Consider the following 25,883-nt stretch of genomic DNA (forward strand, 5'->3'; position numbering starts at 1 on the left):
GGGTGGGGGCTGGTGATGGTCAGGGGGCATCTCCAGGCCGTGAGGACAGAGGACAGAGTGTTTTCCTAACATGGGTCTTGATCTGCTAGAACCACAAACCAGGATGATACCAGGTGGTTTGCAAATACATAAGGTTTAAACATAGCAAGCATATCCCCAAATAATGGGAAACTACACTGATAAAACTTTCTCCATGGCTTCCCATCGCTTATCTGCTTCTTCTTCCTCCCTCCACACCTTTGTTCCAACCATTGAAAAGGCCCCTGCACTCTTGCCAGACATCTGAAGGCTGCGACTCCTCTTGAAGCCCAGGTCAAGTTTCTCCCTCTTCCAGGAAGCCCTCCTAGACTGGCTGCCTTCGGGACACCTGTGCCCTTCCTTGCTAATAACACTGTCTAAATAGCTTGCTCCAACCTCCCAGGCCCTAGGAAGAGTTGCTCCTTAGAACAGAGATATGTCACTCACTGTCCCCGGCTGGGGGACAGACAGCACAGGGCCAGCCAGAGTCGGGACCAGTAAATATTTGTGAGTTTACAGAGAGTCCCACATAAATTAATTACTCTCCCAATGCTAATCCCAAAGCAAATGCACTTACATAAACCATTAAACCTTCCACCCTCATAAAAGGAAAAAAAAACCTCTATTTACCCCTTCCTACCCTTGTCAGCCTCAAAGATTAAGGTCTTACAATCCTAAGCAGTCCATGGAGAAAGGATGTTTCATAAACACATCGAGACTGCTGAGCTACTGTCCTCACCCCTCCGCTGTTTCCTAAGAGACCACACCAGGGGCCTGGGAGATTCAGGGCCTCTCAGTCCGATTCCACTCATAATCCACTCCAAGGTTTACCTGCTCAGGGGCTGGTGGGACAGGCCGGCCAGGCGCTGCCTCTGCATAAGGACTGAAGACCTGTCTCTCTCCGACCTGGTTCTGACTCATTCTCATTTCATCATCAATAACCCAGAGCCAGGGCACTTCCCCAAACCACCGGAAAACCATGCACGACCTGGGCCTGATGGTTCTGGAGCGAGAAAACACACATCTTCCTAGACATTCCTAACTCGCACCCGAAGAAGGCAGGCGGCTGCCGTGGGCTGATATCAGACTGCCCGTCTGCCCATTTCCTACAAGTAGGGGCAGCCAGCCCCTCAGCCCCCTCTCCAGTCGCCCCAAAGCAGGGAGGGAGGTGGGCAACTCTAAACTGGTCTATGAAAAAGCCCACCGCTTCGGGCAGGAGTGGACCCCGAGTGGCCAGAAATCAAAGGGAAAATGGGGACTCAGAGACGATGTCAGTGGTTATGCCCCCAAATCCAAAACGAATAAAGCCGTGCAGAACTTGGCAGTGAGAGAGAAAAGGGCTTGGGGAAATCTGTAGGGTCTTCTCCGGGCCTGACGCCATTCTCCTAACCACGGAAGGACCTGAGTTGTTGGCAGGGACCTCGGTGAGTGCTCAGCCCAGTCTGGTGTTCAGGCTGATGGCTCTCGGCGAGCTCTGTAGGCTCTGCCACTTTAAGGCATAGAAAGGGACAAGATCAAAGATCTTCCAGGGTCTCGGGAGGCCCGGAGCAGTGTCCCCCCGCCCCCCAGGCCCTGCCTTGGGTCTTCTAGGGTCGTGCTGCTAATACTGTGGCTCCTAGCCAATGAAGCAATTTCAATCAAATTTCATTTAACTTGAATAGAATTAAACATTCAGTTCCCCAGCCCATGAACCACATTCTAAGTGCCCAGCGGCAGCAGACAGCACAGCACAGAGCATCTCCGTGACTGGGGAGCGCTCTGGGCGGTGGGCGGGACCGGGCCAGGCAGTCCCTGACCTGTCTGAATCTCCTAATGGAGGCGCCAGGAAGGCCTGCGGCTGGGTGTTGGCTGCAGCAGAACCGAGTTCCCTTCTAGTCCACTCCCTCCCTCCCCCACTTCCGGACCGCAGGCCTGGGGTTTGGGCATGGCAGGGCACGCGGAGGCCCCGAGCAGTGTGTCCTGCCTGCCCAGGCATCTGCTGTAATCGGCCACACCCACCCGATGCCGGCGGCGCCCGTGGCTGGCACTCCGGCCTCCAGCCGCGTGGCAGTGAGGCCGGTAGAGATGGAAGAGGGTGTCCTCATGGGGATTTCAGAGAAAGGAGGTTTATGGCTGCCCCAGTCCCGGGCTTCCTGATCATCAGGGAAATCTTGGCCTGCTTTCCAGGTGATGACTTTTACATTCAAACAAACAAAAACGCAGCATGCGCAGTATTGGAGTGTGAGAGCCCGCAGGCTCCCGCTTCCCTGCCAGTATGTCCCATCCCAGGATCCTGGCCTGCAATCCCAGCCAGCACTCCCGCAGTCCTAGACCAATCCTGTCCCCGGACACCGTCCACTCGGTGCTCACCTAACACAGGCTTCTTGTCAAGGATGGTTCCATGTGGCCGCCTTCGCTTGAGTTCAGTGTGGAGGCAACAGGCCCGGCTCCCACCCCTGGCCACAGCCATGCTGGCAGCTCAGGGCTGTCCTCACGTCACATGCACACACACGAGGCTCCTCTCTCCCCAGCCAGCCGTGTCACTTCTCTCCGTGGATCTGCAGGCTCCATGGCTTCGTCGGATGCAGTGGAAGATGTGCAGGGGCTGACAGACCTTCCCTGACTCCTCCAGGCCTTTGCTTCCTGCTCTGGGAGCTGAGCATGGCTCTGAGCCGGGCTCTGTCTCGTGGGCAGAGGCGCCTAAGGGTCTATTTCCACTCGTCCTGGCTGCGTCATTGTTGTACTGTCCCCCCACAGGCCTGGGTAACTGAAACGTTTCGGGGGGGAGATGGGGGGTGGGGGCGGGCAGGATACGGGGCAGCACGCACACACGCACGGTGTGGTCCTCTGATCCAGGGATTCTAAACCACGTGAGGGAAGGAGGCATGGAGAAGAAAGAGGAAGGAGCGAGAACCAAATGGACGGCGTGCGCTGGAGGGGCAAAGCCACGGAGAGCTCGCCAACCAGGAAGAAGGAGCGACTTCCTTAACTATGTTTTCAAGTGCATTGCAGTTGCCAAGAAACCAACCTGAAAAGATCAGAAATTCGGTGCCAAGAGAGAAAAACAGCCCGGCCGGGCAGAGGTGGCTGGGATTGGCAGTCGTTCCGAAAGGGCTCCTGGTTTTGTCCGATTCTGTTTTCTTCCTTGTGAGAAACTCATGATTCTTCTATGGCGGGAGACCTAATGATACAGCCGAAACTTACGTTTCCCTATACACAGGGCTGATTCCGTGTGCTTTGGACAGGAATCGGCTATTTCTGACCATCGCAATTCTTCTTGCGCTGGGGTGTTTGGAGGGCAAGCGTCCCAGGCGCCACACGCCCTGATTTGTTAGGCCTGCGAGTCCTCGTAGAAATGCAAATTGATGGCATGTAAAGGTGTGGCGTCTGCGCTCCCGTGCCTGCAAGCTGCAACTAACCATCCCCCAAGCGCTGCCACGGAGGCACGGGAAGAAGGAGACACACTAGAGAAACTCACAAAGCAAAGAGTTCCTGTCTTGCCACCCTCCCTGGACTTCACAGGGCGGCTCGGGGGCCACTCCCGCGGGGCTGGAGGCCGCCGAGGCCCCCTCACCACTGAAGAGTGGAGGAGCTGCTGTTGCAAACTGGGGCTCCCTTGTCCTGGGAGAAGGTTCTGGTCCTCCAGACGACAGCAAGAAGTGGGGGGAAGGATGGGGGCAGGTGCCAAGGCCAGTGCTCGGCCTGTAGACCTCCTTGCAAATGGAAGGGATGTTGGAAAGAATTGAGCAAAAACACCAGGTAATTTCAACAGCCTGGCACTACTCTCGTTCTGCAGTTCAGAGGTAGGAGCGTGTGTGTTCATTTTATTATCAAGTTACACAGCTTGTCTAGATGTGGCATGTGTTATTTCGAAGACGTCTTATTACCTCAAAAATTGTAGACGGTATCCAGGGACGCCTGACGTCTCAGGATGCGGAAGCGAATTTCTAAGATCAGTCCGGCTCCAGGAACTGTGCTGGCCAGCCGCCTTTGCAGGTATGCCGAGGTTCTCTGGGAACCGCGTGTGGCCCCCACTAGCCCTCCGAGGGACACAGGCAGCCGGGTGACAGGTAACTCACCTGAGGTCATGCCCCAGGTGACCGGCGGCCGCTCGGGCTCAGGGAATCCTGGGCCAGCCGCTGCGGCAAGAGCTCCGGGATTTGGTTTATAAGTAAAAACAAGCAGAACAGCTGGTGTTGAGTCTGGTGCTAGGATTAGTCTGCAACGCTAATCACAAGAAATGGAAAAAAAACAACTAGGAGGTCCTGCCTGCCAAGGGGGTTTTCAAACACGCGTGTGCTGCAGTCGCGGCAGCAGTAGATCCTCCCAGCGCCAGCGAGGCCGGTGCCCAGAGCACTGAGCTAGACAGAGCCCTTCCTGGGCGTCACACCCGGAGCCCGGCTCCACAGGCGAGAAGGGCTGGTGACCCGGCGGGGGCTGTGGGCACAGAGTGATGGTGTGTGCAGCACGCCGGCCCTTACAGCTCCTCTGTATGTCCTAGAGATAAGCCGGACCCACGGGCAGTGGGAGAGACAATGTCCCCGACCCCCGGGGACGCAGCAGAGCTGAACCTTACACCTGCTGCACCCAGGGCAGAAGGTACCGAGTGTCCTCCAGGCCGCAGTGGAGTGATGGCCACCCAGGACACGCACGGGGAGAGCCGACAGCAGAAAGCACAGCCTTCAGACACTTCCGCAGCAACACCGAATGGGCCCCGGGCCAGTGGCACAATGACCCAGACCCCACCCACCAGCAAGCACGGTGTGGGGGTGAGTGGGGTGTCTCCCCTGCCACCTCCTCCACTGCCGGCAGGGCTTCCTACCACCTGCTAGAATGCCACCAACGGACGCTTCCAGCAGCCCTTCCCATTGTGATCTTGTTTCCTTTAGAGCGGATTTCCTTCAAACAGAGGAGCTGAGGCCGCACTGAAGCTGAGGTCCTTGGGCCTGAGGGTGAGTGGGGAAGGAGAGACCAGCCACCACGATGAAAGGAGGACTCCCAAAGTGCCATGGGCTGAATCGTGCCCCCACCCAAATTCACGCTGAAGCCCTGACCTGCAATGTGACTGTATTTGGAGATAGAACGTTTAGGAGCCTGGCTGATGTGAAATGAGGTCCTAAGGGTGGGGCCCTGACCCAGTAGGATTAGTGTCCTGATAAGAAGAGACTCCAGAAAACGCTCACCTCTGGCTCTCTCCTCTCCCTCCACTTTTTCCCCCACTTCGAAGACCCAGCAAGAAGGCAGCTGTCTGGGAGCCAGGATGAGAGCTCCCCCCACCCAGAATCTGACCAAGCTGGCACCCCAATCCTGGGCTTCCAGCCTCTAGAACTGTGAAAAAGTCAATGCCTGTGGTTTAAGCCACCCGCCTATGGTATATTGTTAAGGCACCCTGAGCTGACTAATACAAACACTAACTTTATATAAAGCAAGGCCCGTGTGACATGCAGGACAGAAAGACATTCTGATGGCAGTGGGGTGGGTGTGGCAAGAAGACAGAAGGACCATGAGTAGTGGGCAGAGGACCAAAAAGTGGAAGAGAAAAGTGGGGGACAGGTCCCCAGAATCCATCCGGGACTAGACTGGCAGCCGAGTGGTCCTCAACTTCCAAGTCACAATGAGGAGTCACTCACCCCACGGCCAGGCCCTCGGGCCGGAACAAGCCCTAATCTCAGGACTCTTCTGGAGGACTCAGCCGCCTGCACCAAGTCCTGCCAGTCCTGGATCTTGGAAGCGTGCCCCATGGGTATTCCTGACAGACACGCCGCTTTCCAGCAACCTGGGTTCGTTTACTTTCAGCTTGGACTCCACGGAGGTAAAATACGGGCTCGGGCCTGTGGTCTGCCTATTGCAAGAAGCTTTTTTTTTTTTTTAATGTGTTTTTTAAAAATTTTTTTCAGAGAGGAAGGGAGAGGAAGAGAGACAGAAACATCATTGATGAGAGAGAATCATCGATCGGCTGCCTCCTGCACTCCCCACACTGGGGATTGAGTCCGAAACCTGGGCATGTGCCCTGACTGGGAATCGAACCATGACCTCTAAGTTCATGGGCCGAGGCTCAACCCCTAAGCCACGCTGGCCGGGCCCAAGAAGCTTTTGGTGAAGGTCACAGGAAAGCATTTCCGTGGAGGAGCTGCTGGTGCAGATGTTCCCCAACGTCCTTCCTGCCTCTCCCAGCACCCCCAAACCCTCATTTCGGTGTTGCTATTTGCTTCTGCAAAATGTGGAGCTTTTCAAAAGACATTCAATTTCCTTTGTTGCTATTCAGTTGCCATAGTCAATTAAAATCTATCAATGCCCCTGAATAAATTTGTGCTGGGTGAAGAAAGAGCCTCCGTGCTATCTCTCGGCATGATCTCTATTACCTTATGTTACTCTAATAGCGAGAGTAATAGTTTGTTATTAATGGAATTAGGCAATTGAGTTCCAGCTTCCCAGAGGTCTTATAAGACAACTATTATAATTTGTATTCTCAGATTTTCCATTGAGTAGATGCCATGTGTTTTACATTACTGGCTAATATTTCGAGAGATAGCAGTAGTATATTTAATATCTACCTTTGTTTAATGATTCTAAGCCTCTTTCAGGATACGTGAGTGCTGCCGGAATTCTGAGCAGTTTAAAAGTCTACATTGCACAAATAATTATCTCGAATATTATTCAGCACAATTTCAATTTGTACTTTCACCTCGCCATCCATCCACCCATCCATCCATCCTAAAGATTTGATCCCAGTGTGTTTTTTAATGTGTCCTCTTGTCCCTACGGAGAAAACCATGTCTGTGTTTCAAGTGACCACACACACACACACACACACGCGCACACGCGCACACACTCGCCACTCACACCCATTCAGCAATCTGAATAGAGTCATATTTAATCAAAGATTTAAAAAGGCTTTTCTCGGTGGTTGCACAACCTGTTTTTAGAAGAAATAAATGTATTCACTGCATTATGAAACAGCTTAAGAAAACACGATCTTACAATGTACACCATCTCTGTATTTAAATAGTTTCATTTCTATTCATGAGCTCCCTGATTAGATACATGGAAAATATCAGTAAAATATGAATAATTCTGACAAATTAATAGCCGATTTAAAAAAAAAAAGAATGAAAAGATGTGTAAGCATCTCACCCTCATTTAGATAAACCTGCTATCAGGGGTGCCTGGACATCGTGGCCTGCCTGGCCGCGGCACAAATCCCTCTTAAACAGCGAGCCGTGCAAGGAAAGGCCGGGGAGGGGCCTCGGGGAATGATGCCGCGCCAGCGAGGCCGGTGGGAAGGGCAGCGCTGTCTGCGGGAACAGGTTGGGGCAAGCACCCAGCTGGCCGAGCGTGTGGAGTGTTTTCTACTTGACATCATTCCTGGGAGGTAGGCAGGGCACAGAGGACAGAGCCGTGTTCTTTTAGGGCAGGAAAAAAGCCCCAGGAATCATCTCATCCAAATGCTCATCACCACTTGACTATGTCTGTTGTTGCAGGGGAGGGAGAGAGGAAGGTGACGCCCCCCAGGGGACACAGTCACAGTGCGGGGAGGGGGGCAGGACTAGAGCTCTGGGGCTGGGGCTGGGAGTCCGCTGCCTTTTCATGGGCTACATGAAAATGAAAATGTACCCATCAGACACTGCGGGTGTCCGAGCCTGTGGGGGGCACTGGGGGGCGATGGTGAATGAGACCCAGGCCCTGTCTTCGAGGAGCTTAGAGCCCTGAGTGGGAGACAGGGATGCAGCAAGGCGGCGGCAAGGAAGGAGCCTGGGCTCTGAGTGAGAAGGACGGCCCGCATCAAGCTCTGCCGCTCCCTCGCCCTGTGGCCGTGAGCAAGTTACTTAGTATGTTTGAGCCTCAGTTGACTCATCGGTAAAAATGGCAGTTTTCATAGCTGGTGAGGGTCTGCTGAACCAGGTCAAGAATTCTTCCTCGGCTGGGTTACTGCAAAGCAGTCACAAGCGGTTATTCTGAGTGAGGTTCTTCGGTTTTCCTATAGAGAAGCCACTCACACCAGCTCGGCCTAAAGGAAGGGCTATGAGGAGATCGGGGGGAGGTTTTGGGGGACCCCAGCAGAGGGGCAGAAACAAGAGGAGCTTCAGGGACCAGCCATGATGAGCTGTGTCTCTCGCTCCAGGTTCTCCTCCTGGGACAGCGTCTCCCCTTTCCTTTCCTTCCCAGGCAGCTGCCTTTGAGACTCAGCCTTGCTGTGCACAGAGCCCGGAACAGTCGCCCTTGCCTGGCGTCTGCATTGTCATCCAGCCGGAGTGCGGGCCCCCGATGGAACTGGCTCTGGTCCCCTTAGTTCCCATTCCCAGAGGAGGGAAGTCCCACTGGTCTAGCTGACTTCTTAAAGCCAGGACACACCCGTCCTATGGTGCTGGGCAGCCAGTGAAAGGGCACCCCTGGAGCCTGGAATCTGCTCCCCGTCCAGTGAGCTGGGGCTGGAGGGGGGGTCACGTGACCTGCTAACAGCAGCAGGGGTTGTGGGTGTGTATGGATGTTTCCAGAAAGTGGTGTGGGCAAGGCGGGCAGCCCAAGGATGTCTGATGCAGAAGGCCCCTAAAGGTTGCTTTTCTGCATGGAAGGCACAGACAGCACGCCCTGGAGCACCCAGGAGGGAAAGGCTGGCTCTGCCCTGGGAGGAGGCCTAGGTGGCAGGTCCACAGAGGGCGTGGGCATGGTTCCAGGTGGAGGAAATGGCACAGAGAAGGCCGCCGTATAAAGTACCAGCATGTGGCCTTCGTCATGGGGGGATGTGGGTTCAAAGGGCAGATTCTGGGCTTTATTGCACAGATGTTGGAGAGGCTGGTAGTGTGGTCTGTACCCCAGAGAGATCATTCTGGGGTGAGGGGCTGGAGAGCGATGGGGGACAGGCCTGGAGGCACTCCTGAGTTTATGACTCGGGTCTGGGTAGATGTGTGGCCATTCCAGGAGGTGGGGGCTCAGGAAGAGGAGTGGGCTGGAGGAAAGATGACCAGCTCTGTGAGGGCTCGTGGCACCTGAGGGGCATCCTGGGGAGGGGCCGGTGTGGGTTGGTCTGGGAGCTGCCAGTGCATGGCTGAGGGACAGGCGATCAATAGCACCTGGCAGGCTGGGAGACAGTGATAAGGGTTTCAAACCACTGGGACGGGGATGGAAGAGTGGCTACCTGGCAGCGAGAGGATTGGTAGCAGAGCTGACGGCCCAGCTGGGGGGAGGCAGGCACCAGTGGGAGCTACGTGATTGACACCTCCTCCATCACCTGCCCTTCCTGACAGGCCACTTAGGGCCCGGCCACCACTTTCTTGCAGGGCTCAGGCCTCACCTCCACGTTTCACACACACGCAGGTGTAAGGGTCACTGGAGAAACGCCTCCTGGAACCCCCAGCCCACGTGTCCCTGCACTAAAGGTCTGTCCACCTGAGCCCTGAGCCGTAAGGACAGCACAGCTAGAGGCTGAAGTGCTCATACACCCACCCATGTGCTTGCCCGGGGAAGGGGGGAGCTCGAGGGGTAGAGGGAGAGGAGAGACTTCCTGGGCCATCGGGTGGGGGGTCCTTGGTCTTACAGGGAGAGCAGTGGCTTCCACAGAGCAGAGGTGAAGGCTGCTGGTCTCCCTCCCGGCTGGGGCACCTGTGGCCTCTTGATAAAAGGCCCCTAGTTTTCATACTAGGATATAACAAGGAGGAGGGGGGTGCAGCCGGCTTCCTGGACTGGCCCAGGATTGTCCGACTCACCCTGCAGAGGCTCTGTGACCCGGCTGCTGGCCCGGGAGGTTAGGCAGGGAGTCCATGCATGTAACTAGCCCTCAGGGGGGTGGGGACATAAACCGGCATTAATATTGAATGACTGCCACTCTGTTTACTTTTACGAGCCCTGATTTCCCATAAATCCAAGTCAGAATCAATCATCTTTTATGGAAGATATTAATGGCAATTCCATTATTTAAATCCAATCAATGCTTTTTTAAAATTTTTTTCCTCCTTGTGTTTTGAAGCCAAGGAGGGGGCTACTGGCCAAGCAATGGAAACAAAAAGTCCAATGACGTTGCTCACGTTTCAGGATTTCAGTTAGATAACCGCTCAGGGCAAAGGGATTCCGTTTCTCTCCATTTTTCCTACAGCCCAGGGAGGTTTTCATTCCACTGGTCTCGGAAAAACAGAGCTTCTCCCTCGCCTTCACGGCGCCCTGCCCGCGCGCTGCCAGGCACGCTCAGCACATGGCCTTCCAAACCCAGAACTTAGCTGCGATCGACTGTTTTCTAATCAAATTTAAAAAATATTTTCCCCCATGAACCCAACTCTTCCAGGAACTGGCTTCGATGGCCTACGAAATCGCTAGTGCTTAGCGGGAGCGCACGGGGGTTATTTGTTCCCAGAAGCAAAAAGGCACAAAACAAGACGGAAACCTAGGGGTCCAGGCGGCCAAGAGGCCACAGGAAGCCAGTGTGCATGTGAACGAGGGCACGGGGACGGGAAGCCCCTCGTCCACCAGCAGCGGGGACAGAGGGGACGGAGGAAAAGGACGATTTCTTCAAACCCAAATGTGGGGCCTGGACCCGATGAGAATCCTCCTGGTGTCTGTTGGAAGGGCCGCCAGCCGACGTGAATGACGACGTGACTGACATCCCTCTCCATCCTCAGGACTTAACGGGTGTCCCCTCCTGCAGGAAGCTCACAGCATCCTGGCCCCATTCCATCTGGCACATCCCTGGGTGGTGCTGGTCCACTCACACACCCATCTCCCCCGTTCGCCTTAAGGGCCACCTCAACGGTGCACCTACCAGAGGGGTCCTGCCACTACCAAGGGCCTCCATTGGGGTCCTGCTTCCTGCATTAATTTGGAAGCTGTTCTCTGGGGCCGTTAGCGGTGGGGACTGAACAGGGCAGGGTTCTGGGAAGGCTCTAGCTCAGTAGGAGGTCCGGGGACCTCAGAAGCACCTTGCCGTCGGAGGCAGCTGGGGACTAGCTGTTCTCCGTTTCCACACAAAACAAAACAAGGGAAAATGGGCTTAAATTGCAGCCGGGGAGATTTAGGGCAGATAGAAGGAAAGCCTGCAGGAGCCACAGAACTGGGGCTCTGGGAGCCGATGGAATTTCCTTCCCTGGAGGTCTCTGGGAGCAGCTTGGTGTCAGGCGGATCGTCCCCAGGGCTGCCTGCAGGATAGAGGGAGACAGCAGGCCTGGCAGGTCCTGCCTCCCCGCCCCAGGTCACTTAGCAGGAGGGCAAATCCTGGGAACTCCGTCACAGAGCATCGCTGCTGGGGGCTGTGGGAAGGCTGCTTTCTCTGCTGTAGCCCTCGGAAATGCCATGCTCCCCGCCTCAGGACAGAGGCCGTGTTCTCTGGCTCCTGCAGACTCCTCTCGCCCTCCCTAAATGATAGTTGTTTGCTGGCCATCTACCCACAACCTGGCGGCCTGCAAGGTCTGGTCCCAGTGGCCGGAAGTGGGAGCGTCCACACATCCGTGGAGAGGCACCTCGGGGCTCAGGATGGAGCTGCCTGAGTGACAGGGAGTGGGAGCCCCCTGGAACAAAGTCCTGGACAAGGGGGTGGTGTCCCCCCAGCTTTTTGGGATAAGCAAGAGGTAGAGCTTCTTACATTAGTCACCAGAAGCCCCAGGCAATTCCAGAGGAGGCCGAGGTCAGCGGCGCTGCCACACCTGCAGGCCCAGCTGCGCCCCACCTGTGGCTAACAGATGGGCCCGTGTACACGTGGTGCATGGAGGCAGCCGCCCCGCCAGGGCCTGCTCCTCTCTCCTGCTTCTCGTTCGTGTTGTCCTATGTGTATCCTTTTAAGTCCCTGGCTTTCCTCTCTGGAAAGCAGTGAGGTGAGAACAAACAGGATGGAAAGCTTCCTGCTTTTCCCTGGCCGGGCCCTGGGCACAGCCGCTGCCCCTGTGAGGCCTTGGAGGACAGAGGGTTGGAGACTCCAGCGCGGGGGTGCCTCCCCCTTCTGGTAACCGTGCAATGGGGGGTTGCAGCCAGTTCTGCCACGAGTTCTCCCAGCCCAGGAGAGTGGCTCGGTCAGCTCACAGCCTCTGTGCACTGACACGGGACTGGGGTGAAGAGAGGACCGACCGAGGTGGCATCACTCTGCCTGGGACAGTGGCTGTGCCTTCCTCAGTCTGGGACACTCAACCCCACCTCCAACAACATGCTGAGATCATGGGGCAAAGACAAGAGATGCTGGGGGTGGAATCCTTCATTTCGGGAAGCACAGGCCTTCGGGAAGGGGTCAGGGGATGGGTGTCCGCCAGAGTGGAAGCTCTTGGCTCTGGGTCTGCGGGTCCTGGCCCCCGGTGACCGCAGCCAGGAGGCCGGAGGATAAAAGGGGCCTCTCCTCGGGCTGCTGACCACAGGTATCGAGACGTGAGCACCCGGGACCACTGTGGCTTCCTCCACCACACGGCCCGGCCGCGGAGGTTTGTGCCGCATTCCAGACGCGTGACAATGACAGGGCCCACACGCAGCGGCTCCCTCCTGTTCCTAGGACGACGCTGGTTGCCTGAGACGTGTGAGCAAGACCCTCCGAGCCCCAGGCCTCAGGGAGGCAGGTTGTGTGGGTGCTGATGATGTCCCCCTGCCTTAGAGAAACCAAGAAGGGGGACTCCCAGCAGTGAGAGAGACACCCCGCAGGGACCCTCCCTGGCTGGGGCCTCTGGCAGGTCTTTGAAAAGGTCCTACAGGCATAGGGCCTGTGGCTGGCCTTGCCAGTGGGGGAGGGGTGTTGGGTGGGTGGGGGCGTATGGGCAGGAGAGCAACCTCTCTTGGCAGCGCTAACCCAATCCTAAAGGCCAACCCACACTGCCCACGTTCATGCCGCCTGGGCCGAAGCTCCTCCCTTCCCCACGCTGGAGCTCTTCATGGGAGCAGGGCCAGATGCAGCTCCGTGTCCCCGGGGTCAGGAGACGTGCAGGAGGCCTGTGGGAAGATTGAATGTCCAGACACAGTGTCCTGCAGACATGCTCTGCTCCCCCTCCCCCGTGCCCCTGCTCTGGCCTCCACTACCGAGCCTAACACACCACTAGCGGACCAGCCCTGTGGAGCAGAGTCCTCAGCCTCTGCACCTCCAGGGCCCCTCCTTTGGTGAGGGAGGCTAGAGGGGAACTTGGGCCTCCAGGGCCCCCAGTGCAGGCTGGGGGGTGTAGGCCACAGGAGACAAAGGCAGGACAAGTGACTGGGAGGTTACAGCTCATAGAGGGAGGACCTGGGGCTCACTAGATGGGAGGGAGGGCTCTCAGGTCACACGGAACCGAATCCCAGACCCAAGGCTTGCTGACCCGGGTCCGACCTTGGGTAATTATCTGGCCTCTCTCCACCTCTGTGTACTTCTCTGCAAAGGGGGACAACAATAGTCCCCAACCGATAGGCTTATGGGGAGGATTCAGGAGAAAGTGCATATAAGCCACCCAGCAGGGCCCAGCACCCCTGGTTCCCATTCCACAGACTGAATCCTGCCTGAGCCCGGGGAGGGGTGATGCCCCTGGCCGGGGTGGGGAGCCAGGGCTTCAGAGGGGCCAGGCCCCGGCGGCGCCCAAGTACGAGCTGACACCCAGGCGAGGAGGAGCCGCATCATCGCTGCCTGCGCCCGGGCCAAGCCTCAATCTAAATGGATTATTGTTTATTGGCGGCTTATCCCGTCGCTTGGGTTATAAATTATTTACCAGATAATGACTTCATAATTGTTAATGAGAGATGCCCCAAGGACATGCCGACATGCCTTCTGAAGCCACAGTGCTAATTGTGGCCACGTCCCAGAAGCCCCCTGTGTCCACATCCAGGGTTACTCCCAGGGACAGAGCCCCCAGCCCTTGGGCATCACTCAGGACTCTAACCCCCTCACGGTAGAGATTAAAACAAAAGCTCGGAGACCAAAAGCAGGGCGGGCATGCTTCCAGATCCCAGAGCCCCCGGTGCCTCTGGTGGTCACTCTTCCACCGTCTGGGTTTAGGTGGCTCGGAGCAGAAGTGCCTGCTCGTTGAATGGACTCAGGGGTGGAGGCAGGGTGGGCACACCCACACCTTCCTGAAGGCCATGTGGTCCTGAAGGGAGTACGAATTAAGGCCACCACTCGGCTGGGGTCCTAGCCCCCTAGAATAATAAGAGCACACCCTGTCCAGAGCCCTGTCTCACGCACTGTCCTAGGTGCCGCATTCTGTTAACTCATTTCATCCTCACAGCCCCGGTATGAGGAGATAGTGTTATAATCCCATTTTGCAGATGAAGAAACTGAGGCACAGGAGGTTCGATCTAGAAGTTGCACAGCTGATCGGGAGCAGAGAAGGGGTTCGGTAGAAACCCAGGCAGTCTGGTTTCATCATCTGTGCCCTTGACCGCTGTACTCTGCCGCTTACTAGGTTTCCCACATGAATAAATAAATGAATAAGTGAATGAATGCTGTGAGGCCCCTTTGAGTATGGGACACAGCTTTCTAAATGTGGCTTCAATGGGAAGTTGGCCATATTGAGACCCTGGGTTGTCCGGCAGGGCCCAGGGCGGCCTATCTTTCTCCTGGACCGTGGACGGAACCTAGAACAGCAGAAAGGAGCACGCTGGCCGAGTGCCTGGCATCCCCATGGACATGGCCTTCCAGGACCGAGTCTGTGCACTGCCCTCCCTGCCCTGCAGTGGGCAGCTGGAAGCCCGTCTGACAGGGACGGCTGATCCTTGAGCAAACAGGTGAGACAGATTAAATGAGATGCTTCGGAGTAAAGCACACATGCCAATGCCCATCCCATAAACATTCGTGAGCCTTCTTTGTGCCGAGCTTTTGGGAGTGACCACCCTCAGGGGACCCCCAGCTGTCTCCCCAGGCAGGCTAGAGAACAGCCCGGAGCCAGGCGAGGGGCTGAGGGACCAGGAGCACAGCTAGCGGCCATGGGAGTTGACTTTTTCTATTGCCAGTTCCCATTCAGGGTTTAGATTGTGCTCAGCTCTGCACAGAGCTCTCCCGCCCCCACAGAGCTCCCAGTGGTCAGGGATGAGCCCACGGGATGAAGGACCTCGCATGGCCCCAAAACAATCAGGTGGGTGCTGGGGAGAGGAACAGGGTCAGGAGATCAGAGGAGAGAAAATCCCCATGGGTGGGTGGCCTGGGAACAGGTTGCCAGGAGATGGGTGGGGGCGGGAGAGGCTCTTCCGGGAGATTAGGGATTAGCAGGGCAAGTGCCCGGAGGGGGAGGGGCGATGCCCACAGCAGGGTCAGTCAGGAGCACAGGGATCTGCCTGGATGGGAGCAGTGTGTGCACGTGTGTGCATGTGTGTGTATGCTGGGGAGGGGGTCACAGGAGGTGAGTTTGGCTAGTGGGTGGGGGTCAGGTTTATTTGACCCGATACATGAAGTTGGTAGCTCAGCTTAGCGCCTACCTGTGCAAGAAGACAAAGCACTCCCGGTGCATTTTCGAGAGCCCTGAACCGGTGCTGAATGAATCATCGCACTGCTTGTTCTGGGACGGAGAGGCAGGGTGCCTCCTCCGGCGCTAATGGAGGGCGGGGCTCTCAGGGCAGCCTCGCGCCATCCGTGAGCCCGGATCTGAGAGGGACGCTGGACAGACCGTCTCTGGTCCCGACGTTCGGCTCCCCTTCCCACCAAGTCTGTGTACCTGGGGAGGGGGCCAGGTTAATTGTTACCTCCTGCGCCGTTACTAGGTTACTTCGTGAGAGCAGAAATGTGCTTTTAATGATTTTTTTTGTTGTTGTCGCTACCTTAGGAACCAGATGCTTTTATCCAAATGAGTTGCTACAAATCGAAAGGCGGGCCCGTGAGGGTTGCTAAGCTGCAACTGTCTCACACAGGCGGGCTCCAGCGCTCCAGCGCCCTGAGTGAGGCTACATCTCCCCCTTCCTGTTAGCATCCTGCTCACTTCCAAGTGAGAGTACAAACACGGATTGGCAGCTGTCAAGAATGCGCCTCCGATCGCCTGGGTGAGAGGACTCGGCCTGCGATGGTCATTCTGCTCCCTGTGCAGCCTGGCAGGGGCGAGGGACAGCCTGGGTCTGGCTGACACATGGTCTTTAGGCCTCTGGGTCATGAGGTGAGGAAGGAGGGACAACCACCCAGTTGTCATTCTTTCGATTTTCTTCCTGGGTGGGGTTGGGATGGCATTGAGGCCCAGAGGATGGTCACCCATGCTGGGCTGGACACACAGTAGGTGCTCAACTAATGTTTGTGGAAGACAGGCAGGCACATGATTGACACTTGCTCAGGGCTCTTTAGGCTTCCCATACGAGGACTGGGAGTTGGCGTGCAGGCAGAAGGCCCCCTGGGCTTAGGAACCAGGAGACAAGGACTCTAGTTCCCAGTCTGGTTTGACCGGCTGTGTGACCTTGGGCAAGACAGTGACCCTCTCTGGGCCCCAGCTTGCTGCTTGGTATAATAAACGGCAATAACAATCCTTCTGGGCCCCCCTCTGGACCAAGCCCAGGGACTGATGTGAAAACACTTGGCAAACCAAAAGCACTAGGTTACAGGAGGAGGTGAAATAAGTCCTATGTCCTTGGCCTTGGACGTTCTAACACATCAGGGGTGGGGCAGTGCCTGCCCTGAGCATGAGGCTGCCACAGAGTCCCTGAGCTCTCTTGTCTTGTTATACCTCCCAGGCTTCTGCATGAGGGATTCCCTGCACACACACACACACACACACACACACACTCCTAGGCTCCCATTTCCAGCTCAGAAGCCTGTGGTTTTGAGCAAACGAAGCTGCTGAGACTCTCATTCCCTCAAATGTGAGCTGAGTCAGGGATTTTGTCTCCTATGGTCCTGCCGGGTCCCCAGTGCCTGGAATGATGCCTGACATACAGTAGCTGCTCAGGAAGATTTGTGGAGTGAATGAACTGCTCTCCATAGCACTTCGTATAAATCCCTATTGTTATGGTGATCAAATCCTGTAAGAATGCATTTACTTGCTGGCCTCCCCACTGGACGGCTAGCTCCCTGGGGACAGAGCTTTTTGCTAGACCCCAAACCTAGAACAATATGCAATGTGGTTGAAGAAATGAAGGAAGGAATGGTGGTAGGTGTTCCTCCTACATGCAGCCCCACGGCTCCTGGCATCTGGCATGTATGACACAGAGAGAGAATTTATGATTAGAAGACAAAAGCTTAAACATTCGTTTGAGTGACCTGGGACTATACGAGACCATCAAAAAGGGACAGATGCACATCCTCACACGGTCACTGGACACATGCATGCCCGGTGCCTTCCCCGAGCAGGAAGGGCCATGGCAGGGCACTCCTAGCCTGTTCGGCATTTTTGTGCTAACTAGAAGGGGCACCCTCCCTCTGAGCTCCCACAGTGCACAGCCAGGCTTGCGGAGTGCAGGCTGGGTGTCCCCCCCCCGACCCCCCGCCCCCAGCCAGCTGCCCTCCTGTAGACACAGACTCACAACTGTTCCCGCAGCCCTGGCCGTGGGGGCAGGTGCAAGGTGTGGAAGGAGACCGGTCACTTGGAAAATCAGATCTGGCCACACAAATAAACCCTGAGGTCTGCAGACAAGCTATTTCTAGCCCAGGTGCCAAGTGCAGTTTTGCAGCTACAGTGAGCGCTGTGAGCACCCCACCCAGCCCCTTAGCACAGGGGAACTGACCTGTGTGTGCTGCTCCTGAACACCCCTGCTACAGAAATGGGGGAAGATCCCCCCTCCCCCAATCTCCTGCCTCCCCTGATCATCTCAGCATGCTGTTCGGGGCAGGGCTGAGTCTCCCGGACCGAGGAAGGCACAGCCACTGTCCTGGGCAGAACGACGCCACCCCGGTCAGTCCTCTCTTCACCCCAGTCCCGTGTCAGCGCACAGATGCTATGAGCTGACCGAGCCTCACTCCTCGGCCTGGGAGTGCCCTTGGCAGAACTGGGTGCAACCCCTCACTGCACGGTTACCAGAACGGGGAGGCACCCCTGCGCTGTGGGCAGGGCTGGGGTCTCCAACCCTCTGTCCTCCGAGGCCTCATGGGGTAGGGGCTGTGCCCAGGGCCCGGCCAGGGAAAAGCAGGAAGCTTTCCATCCTGTTTGTTCTCACCTCACTGCTTTCCAGAGAGGAAAGCCAGGGACTTAAAAGGATACACATAGGACAACGCAAACGAGAAGCAGGAGAGAGGAGGAGCAGGCCCTGGCGGGGGCGGCTGCCTCCAAGCACCACATGTACACAGTCCCATCTGTTAGCCACAGGTGGGGCGCAGCTGGGCCTGCAGGTGTAGCAGCGCCTCTGACCTCGGCCTCCTCTGGAATTTCCTGGGTAGCTTCACAAAAACACGAATGTCTGGGTCCCGTCCCGAGACCGACCTGCAGGAAGCCTGGGAACCAGGACTTGGACCATTTCCCTGGGTGATTTCAATGCGCAGCCAGGGCCGGGAGCACTGCTCAGGCCGGGGCGGGGCAAGAGAGAACCTGATCCGTCCCCACGGTTCGATCCGAGGCGCTGACAGTGGCTCCGAGAAGAATGTGTCTCTGCTGGAATCAGACACACCTCTCCCCAGGGCCCCCTCGAAGGGTCCCAGCACCACGATAAACAACGAACTGCCATGGAATCCTAACCGTGGACACACCGACGTGATCTACGGGATAACAAGGTCTTCCCACCGCCCGCAGGGTTCACGGAAAAGCATTCTGGGGTGGGGTGAGATGAACAGGGCTGGCAGGGTGACGAACCCCAGGTACCCAGCTTTCGGATGGCTTGATCCAAAATAGGTACACAACATCTAGGAATTTTGTTTCATAAAATCTCCTTACCTCCCACCTCAATTCTTCCCGGCTTAGCATCCAGGAATGTGCTAACGCCTTTGAGTCCAGAGTGGTGGTTAAGCCTGTAAAATACACCGACGCCCACCCTAACGAGAGCAAATAAATGAGAAGGTCTTGGGGAAGGGCCCAGGCATCTTATTTTTTAAAGCTCTCCCGGCAACTCCAGGAGGGTAAGCGCTGCTGGCCCAGGTGGCACCGTCCTCCCTCTGAAATTGTCCATCTTCCCCTGGGGCTAGGACTTCTCCATCTGGAGCTATGGAGGCCGAGGCTCAGAGGGCGGGATGGGCTTAATCAGAGCGAGTGTGGACTTGGGATGAGAGCCCAGTGGCCTGCCTCCCAGTCACAGGTCCCCCACTGCACTGCCTGTGCCCTCACTGTCCTGTGATCTCTGAACCGAATAAGGCCATCTGACCTCATGCACCAATAACAGCATGTCCTCAAGCTCATGGAAGGATGACGAAAAGTCTAAAGCAAAGGAGATCGAGACTCACAGCCCAGGGGGAGGGTGGGGGGGAGGGTGTCCCAAAGACAGTGATGGAGGAGCAATGAGCTGGCCTGGGGCTGGCCAGGCTGAGTCTGAGATGCAACTCGGGCTGGTAACTGAGCCTCAGGATGCAGCTGAAGACGTGGAGGGACCCCAGGACAGCGGTGCCACCGAGAACCCTGCCCCGGGGACGGCGGTGCAGAGGGACGAGAGGGAGCGCGGAGAGGCAGCGAGGCAAACCTGCGGCAAAACCACCCGCAGTTACAGGCAGAGGCGGGAGAGGGGCTGGAGGAAGGAGGGACGCAGCCCACCTGAGCCAAGGGCAGGGGCTCGGTTTCTCCGTCCCACCAGCAAGGCTGTCCACTGGCTGATCCTGAGGTGGGTGGAGGCGGGGACGACAGCGGGGCGCTCCTCAGCACAAATGGGGGTCTGTGCTCGCCCTCACCCCCTCCAAAGCCCAGGTCAACGCCATTCTTGGCTCAGCCTCTGGTTCTGTCTGCACAAACCAGGTCCTCAGCGCCACGTGCTCTCAGCGCCACCCCAGCCCAGGCCACACACGGCATGCGGGGTCCGATGCCACGCCTGTTCGCCAGTTCAGGCCCCACACCCTTGATTACGGGGTGACATTCATCAGACCACGGACTATGGAGAGCAGCCCCCCCCCCCCGGCCCCTGTGTTTGCATTCTGGAGCGAGACACACAGAGCCCAGGGATCTGGCCCAGTTTCCACAGGAAGGGGATCACTCCTTTTACTGGCACCCGGGGCCATGGTGGCCCGTGGCACCTCCCTATCTCCTTGGGAATCAGCGGGAGTCCTGCCCATGAGGGAACAGCGCAGCCCAGCACTGGCCAGGTGCCCCCGGGAACAGTGGCGGCTGGGTGGGCAGCGAGGCATTTACTGGAAGCCCCGGCAGGTGCAGGCGGGAGTGGAGGAGGGGTGAACACGGAGATGAATCAGACGGATGCATCCTGCAGGCACGAGCCAGGTGGTGGGAGGACCAACAGGAGTTCAAGTGGGGACACCGGTCTGGGGGATGCAGAGATGTGACGCCCTACGAGGTGCATCCTGTCAGGCATGCCCGTGCCTCCCCATCCTAACATACATGCACCTCGAAGGCTGGGAGGAACAAGAACCGTGTGCCACCTGCTTCAGCGCGGAGTACAGACGACCCAAACCCATCGCCCCGTCCTCTCCACCCCTTCACCCTGCGCCACTCTCACAGTGCCTACAGCTCAAAGGCATGTCCTCGGGAAGCTGGCTTCTGTGCAGACATCTCCTCGCTCTTTCCCAGACACTAACTCTGCCTCTGCCCCCCTCCCCCCCGCCCCCCAAGGAGCTGGGAATGCCACGGTCACCAAATACATGTGTGGCTGTCTAGTTTTCCATCTCTCCTCCAACCAGGTAGCAACCAGAACAGCTGTCCAGCTGGTCCGTGGTGCCCTCAGGCATGTGCCCACAGCTCACAGCTCTTGAGGTCAGAAACCCATCTGCCCCCGCTGGCTGCCCCCACTGGGCTGCTGGGTGGCAGCAGGCTGGATCGCATAGTGGACGTTTCTTTCATTTCCACAGCTGATCCAGGCCCAGCATGGAGCCTCCTCCTGCTTCTGCCTGACAACTACGGCTGCCCACAACCCAGGGTTCCCCTGGCTGCATTTTCTCGTCTCTGTGCAAGGGCTCTGGGAATGGAGGGCTAGCTACACCCCACGTCTCTGAGTCCAAAGAGAGCTCTCTGGCCAGATAAGAACTTGGCCTTGGCAGGGGCCTTGTTGGTCTGCTGCTCTGGCCCTGCTGCAGAAGGAAGCTGGATACAGGCCATCGGCTGGCCCAGGCAGAGGCCACGAGCTCCTGGTCGGGGCACCAGGATGGGCACTGCCGAGAACGCAGCAGCCCCGGGGCCACTGCGGCCTGTGCTTGCCCAGCACCAGGCCCTGTGTGTTCTGCAGAGGTGGCTTTGGCCCATGCATTTCTAAAGGCTCAAGTGCCACCAGGCCTGCTAGCCTGGGCCAGCTCAGGCTCCACTGTCCTGGTCCCCGTGCCCAGACCCCCACCCTCCCACCACTTTCATTCCAGGCCCAGCCCCCTGACTGTCTGGCAAAGGTATAGGGTGAGTGTGGCAACTTCAGCTCCAGGCTCCCTGGCTTCTATTGGCACAGCCTGGCGCGGCTGTGTGTGTGTGAAAGAAACCCTGCCGATTCTTTTCCATCCGACTTCTGCCCTCACAGGTCGTCCATGTCCCCCCCAACGCTCCTGGTCTTCATAAATCTAGGTTTGCGAATCCTGCATCAAAATTTTAGGCCAGACTTTATAAATTTAAGCCAAGGAAATAATCACATGACTATGCAAAGATATATACACAGAAAAAGTTTGTTGTGGTATTTAAGAGTGAGATATTCAAAACAAACTAAATGTTCACCATCAGGGCACTAGTTAAGTAAATAATGTAGAAAATCATATATATTTAAGTAAATAATGTAGATTTTACATATATATATGAAGTCCTTAAAAATGCTATAGATTTGCATTTACTAACATAAAAAAGGTACCTGTGACATATTATAAGGTCAAAATAACACATCCTCAAGTGCAACCCCATTTGTGTGTGTGCTTGTATGTGTGTGTGTGCATACATGCATGCACATGTTATATATATATGTGCATAAGAAAAAAACCCGGAAAGAGACACTAAAATAGTTATTTCTCAGGATTATAATAATTCATGTAATTTTAGGTACCACATTTAAAATACTTCTATCATGAACACGTACTTAATAATGCTATTTTTGCCCTGGTCAGGAGAGCTCCGTTGGTGAGAGCATTGTCCTGACACACACACCAAGGTTGGGGGTTTGATCCCTGCTCAGGGCACACACAAGACACAACCAATGAACGCATAAGTAAGTGGCACAACAAATTGATGATTCTCTCTCCATCTCCCCCTTCCTCTCTCTTTCAAATCAATAAAATAAAAAAATAAAATGCTATTTTAATCATGAGAAAAGTTAAATTACAAAAGAAGAATTACAGTCTTGAGGAGCTCAAAGGTCACCTAGCTACTGGCCACTCCCAGATCCAACCTCCTGGGAACCCCAAGACCCAGGAGAGTGACAAAGAGCTACAACAATGCTGGAAGCTGATTCTGGGAGGATCGAGGCGCACTGGCTTAGCTAGGCTCTGAGCACCTGTTCCTCCTGCATCTACGGTAAGAGAGTCACCCACAAGAGGGCGAGGGAACCAGCTACATCCTCCTCACTCCCCCATAACGTCAGTGTGAGCGAGCAGAGCTGGCTGAGCCCAGGTCTGATGCCTTTCTTATTTCTCAGCTCAGGCGAGCTGAGCAGAGACCTACCTTGCACCGTCCGTCTCTGGCAAGCTCGGGATTCGTCCCCAGGATGCAAAACCCTCGACGGCTACCAACACTTAGCGCAGCGTGAGCATCACCAGGAGGCCAGACAGTCTGGAAACAAGGAAAAAAGTGGGGTTGGGTGAGTAAAAGGCATCGTCTTTTGCTGAAAGTTCTCTTTGGAATGGCAGTATGTTGGCTGGTCCCACCCTAAGTGGAAGCTTATCGCTGCCTTGGATTTCCGAGTGTGGACAATCTCACACAGGGTGGGCCGGGATAAGGGAGGTCAAGTGGGAACCACAGAACCTCCAAGGACAGGCACTGCCATCCCGCCCTGAGGTAGGTGGAGGCGGGAAGACAGAGGGGCGCTTCTCAGCACAAACGGGGATCTGAACACACAACCCCTAGCCCCCCAGGTGAGCCATGAACCTGGAATAAGGGAGACAATAATGGCATTGCCTTCCATGTAATCCAGACCAAGAAGCTCCAGAGACGGGAAAGAGTAAGAAATGGAAGTCTTAACTCTAAAGCTGAAACGACAACAGGACCCGAACTCTAGAATCGCAAAAACAAATCATTCGGGTTTTTTTTTTGTTGTTGCTGTGTTTTAGACAATGGGCAAGAAGACCTTGAGGAGGCAAAGGATGACTTCCTGGAAGAGAATTTTTTAATAAAAGATAGAGATGTCATACCTGGAAGACAGAGGCTATGTATCACGGAGGGGCCGGGCTCGTCCTAGCTCCCCCCTTCACGTGTCCTTTGTGTGGGAGCCACCTGGGCGACGGGAATGGTACCCTCCCTCGCAGAAGCGCACGACTATCATTGCCCGGGAATCAATATATTTTTCTAAACCGAATATATCATTATCAATCGATTTTCCTTTTTCCTCTTAGCACTCCAGAGCCCCGGATGGCAGGGGAAAGCTCTAATGTGAGATGAAGGATTTGGACAGGTAAATAAGTTATTGTAAACTAATTCTGTCGTAGGACGAGCCTCTCTCCCTCCGCGCCAGGGGCCTTGCTCTGAGCCTCTCAGCCAGCGCTTTTTCAGCTGCCACTGACGGAGACACACGCCGGCCATATCAAATAGCCATTTTAAAGCTGAAGGTGGCAAAAATATTATTTTTCCCAAGGATAGAGTGTTCCCTTTCCGATGAAGAAATAACCTCTGCGGGGAAGCAAAGCGAGCCAAGGTCGCCATTTAGTTTTGACACAGAGCCAGCGTCCTGAGTACGTTTCCTCTACCCGGCGTCTAGGAAGCACACGGGTGAATCTATGCTTTTGGCCACAAGGTATCGACAGCACCGGCGACGATGAAGATGATCGATGTGTTTCTGGGAAGGATCGTTGGCAGATACGTGTTGGTGAAGAGAAAGGTCCGGGAGACGGTGGTCAGACCGCTTTTAGATCTTTGAAGATCTCATTCATTCATGTATCCATCCATTCATTCCACAGATATTTACCGACGCAGCCTGCCATGCACCAGAAGGCTGTAGTCTAGGCCAGTGATGGCGAACCTATGACACGCGTGTCAGAGGTGATACGCGAACTCATTTTTTGGGTTGATTTTTCTTTGTTAAATGGCATTTAAATATATAAAATAAATATCAAAAATATAAGTCTTTGTTTTACTATGGTTGCAAAGATCAAAAAATTTCTATATGTGACACGGCACCAGAGTTAAGTTAGGGTTTTTCAAAATGCTGACACGCCGAGCTCAAAAGGTTCGCCATCACTGGTCTAGGCACTGAGAATACACGAGTGACCAAAACAGATAAAAAAAAAAATCCCTGCCTCATGGAGCTCATCTTCTAGAAGGAGTTGGAAACATACAATAAACAAAAGGCTTAAGGGGGTACACGTTGTGTTCCATATTAGAAGGTGGTCAGTGCTACTTATTAGAGAAGAAATAAAGCAGAGCGTGAAGAGTTGGGGGATAGTGGTGCAGTGTGGGGGGAGGGGCGGTCAGGGTAAGTCTCATGGGAATATGACATCTGAGCACACAGGCAGGCGATAGGGAGTGGGCGTGCGGGTGCCTGGGGGACAGCTTTCGGGGTACAGGGAAGAGCCAGGAAGATTCCAGAGGAGATTGGGGTAGAGAGGTGAGCGTCTGGCCCACGCGGGCGTGCGGGCCCTGGAAAGGCTGTGAGCCGATTAAGTGGCCCGAGAGCCTGGCCACCGATTTAGAGGGCACTCTGGTGCTCTGGAGACAGAACACTGCGAGGCCAGCGCCAGGGTAACGTGCTCCCTCCTTTCACCTAGCAGCTCAGCTCTCCAGGTTGTGCGGACGGAGCGTGGAGGGAAGCAAGCCACCAGGCTGTCTAACTTGTTCTGAGGACAATGGCCTCCTCCTTCCTCCTTTGTGGTCCCAGAGGCCGCTTCCAGAGGAGATAACTAAAATGAGATTCTGAACCAAAATAAACCTCATGCAAAGCCGAGTTTATTGGGACTTTTCCCTAATGTCTTATGAAAAGATCCTAACAAGAGCTGACGTGTTAGATATTGCAGTCTCCCCCTCCAGGTGTGCCTTCCTCCCACGCCGGGCCTCAGGAGGCCCACCTGACCTGCTCGGAGGGCATCACTCGAGCTCTGAGACCCGGCACAGGTTCTGGTTGGGTTCAGCCAGTGCAGGCACCAGCAGGAGGCTGGGGATGGGGTCTGATGCTTCCCCCCACTGCCCTTCCTCCCTGCCGTGCCTTCAGGGGCTGGCCGTGTCCCTGAACTGAAGGTCATGGCTCCGGTTGGCATGGGAGTGCTCCCCATAGTTCCCTCCGGGTTCCAGTACCAGCTCCTCCCCCTGCCCTTTCAGGACTAGACCCATAATGCCCCCCACACATAGTCCTTTCACTTAACTCTCTTCAAATCACACCTTTGAATGTGTCTTTTCCTGGCTAGACCCTAACGGAGACATTCTCAGAGATGCTTAAAAGCAGGACTTGGGAAACAGATTGATCTGAATGAGAATGCCAACACTCCCCTTGCTTTTGTGACAAGGGGAAGTTATTTAATTCCTATGAACCTTCCTTCCCCACTCTTCTTTTCTTTTGTTAATCCTCACATGATATTTTCCCATTGATTTTTAGAGTGGAAAGGGAGGGGGAGAGACAGAGAGAGGGAAACATCGATGTGAGAGAGACACATTCACTGGGTGCCTCCCACATGCACCCTGACCAGGGCCAGGGATCCAGCCAGCAACCGAGGTACATGCCCTTGACCAGAATCGAATCCTCGGCCCTTCAGTCCGTGGGCCGACGCTCTATCCACTGAGCCAAACCAGCTAGGACTATAAAGAACTCTTAAGCTTAACAAGAAGTTAACACCCCCTGCACACACACACTAGGCAAAATTTTTGAAC

General features: G+C 55.5%; 1 protein-coding gene across 2 annotated transcripts in view; it reads right to left on the reverse strand.

The window, feature by feature from the left end:
- Nucleotides 1-25,883, reverse strand: part of KLHL29 (kelch like family member 29) — a 225,665-nt gene that overhangs the window by 162,044 nt on the left and 37,738 nt on the right. For both annotated transcript variants that reach the window (XM_023756460.1, XM_006091709.3), the window contains exon 2: nt 22,536-22,643. The gene's annotated coding sequence lies outside the window, so the exon portion shown is untranslated. The remainder of the gene's footprint in view (nt 1-22,535; nt 22,644-25,883) is intronic.

Source organism: Myotis lucifugus, unplaced genomic scaffold (assembly GCF_000147115.1).
Source record: "Myotis lucifugus unplaced genomic scaffold, Myoluc2.0 scaffold_94, whole genome shotgun sequence".
Lineage (NCBI taxonomy): Eukaryota > Metazoa > Chordata > Mammalia > Chiroptera > Vespertilionidae > Myotis > Myotis lucifugus.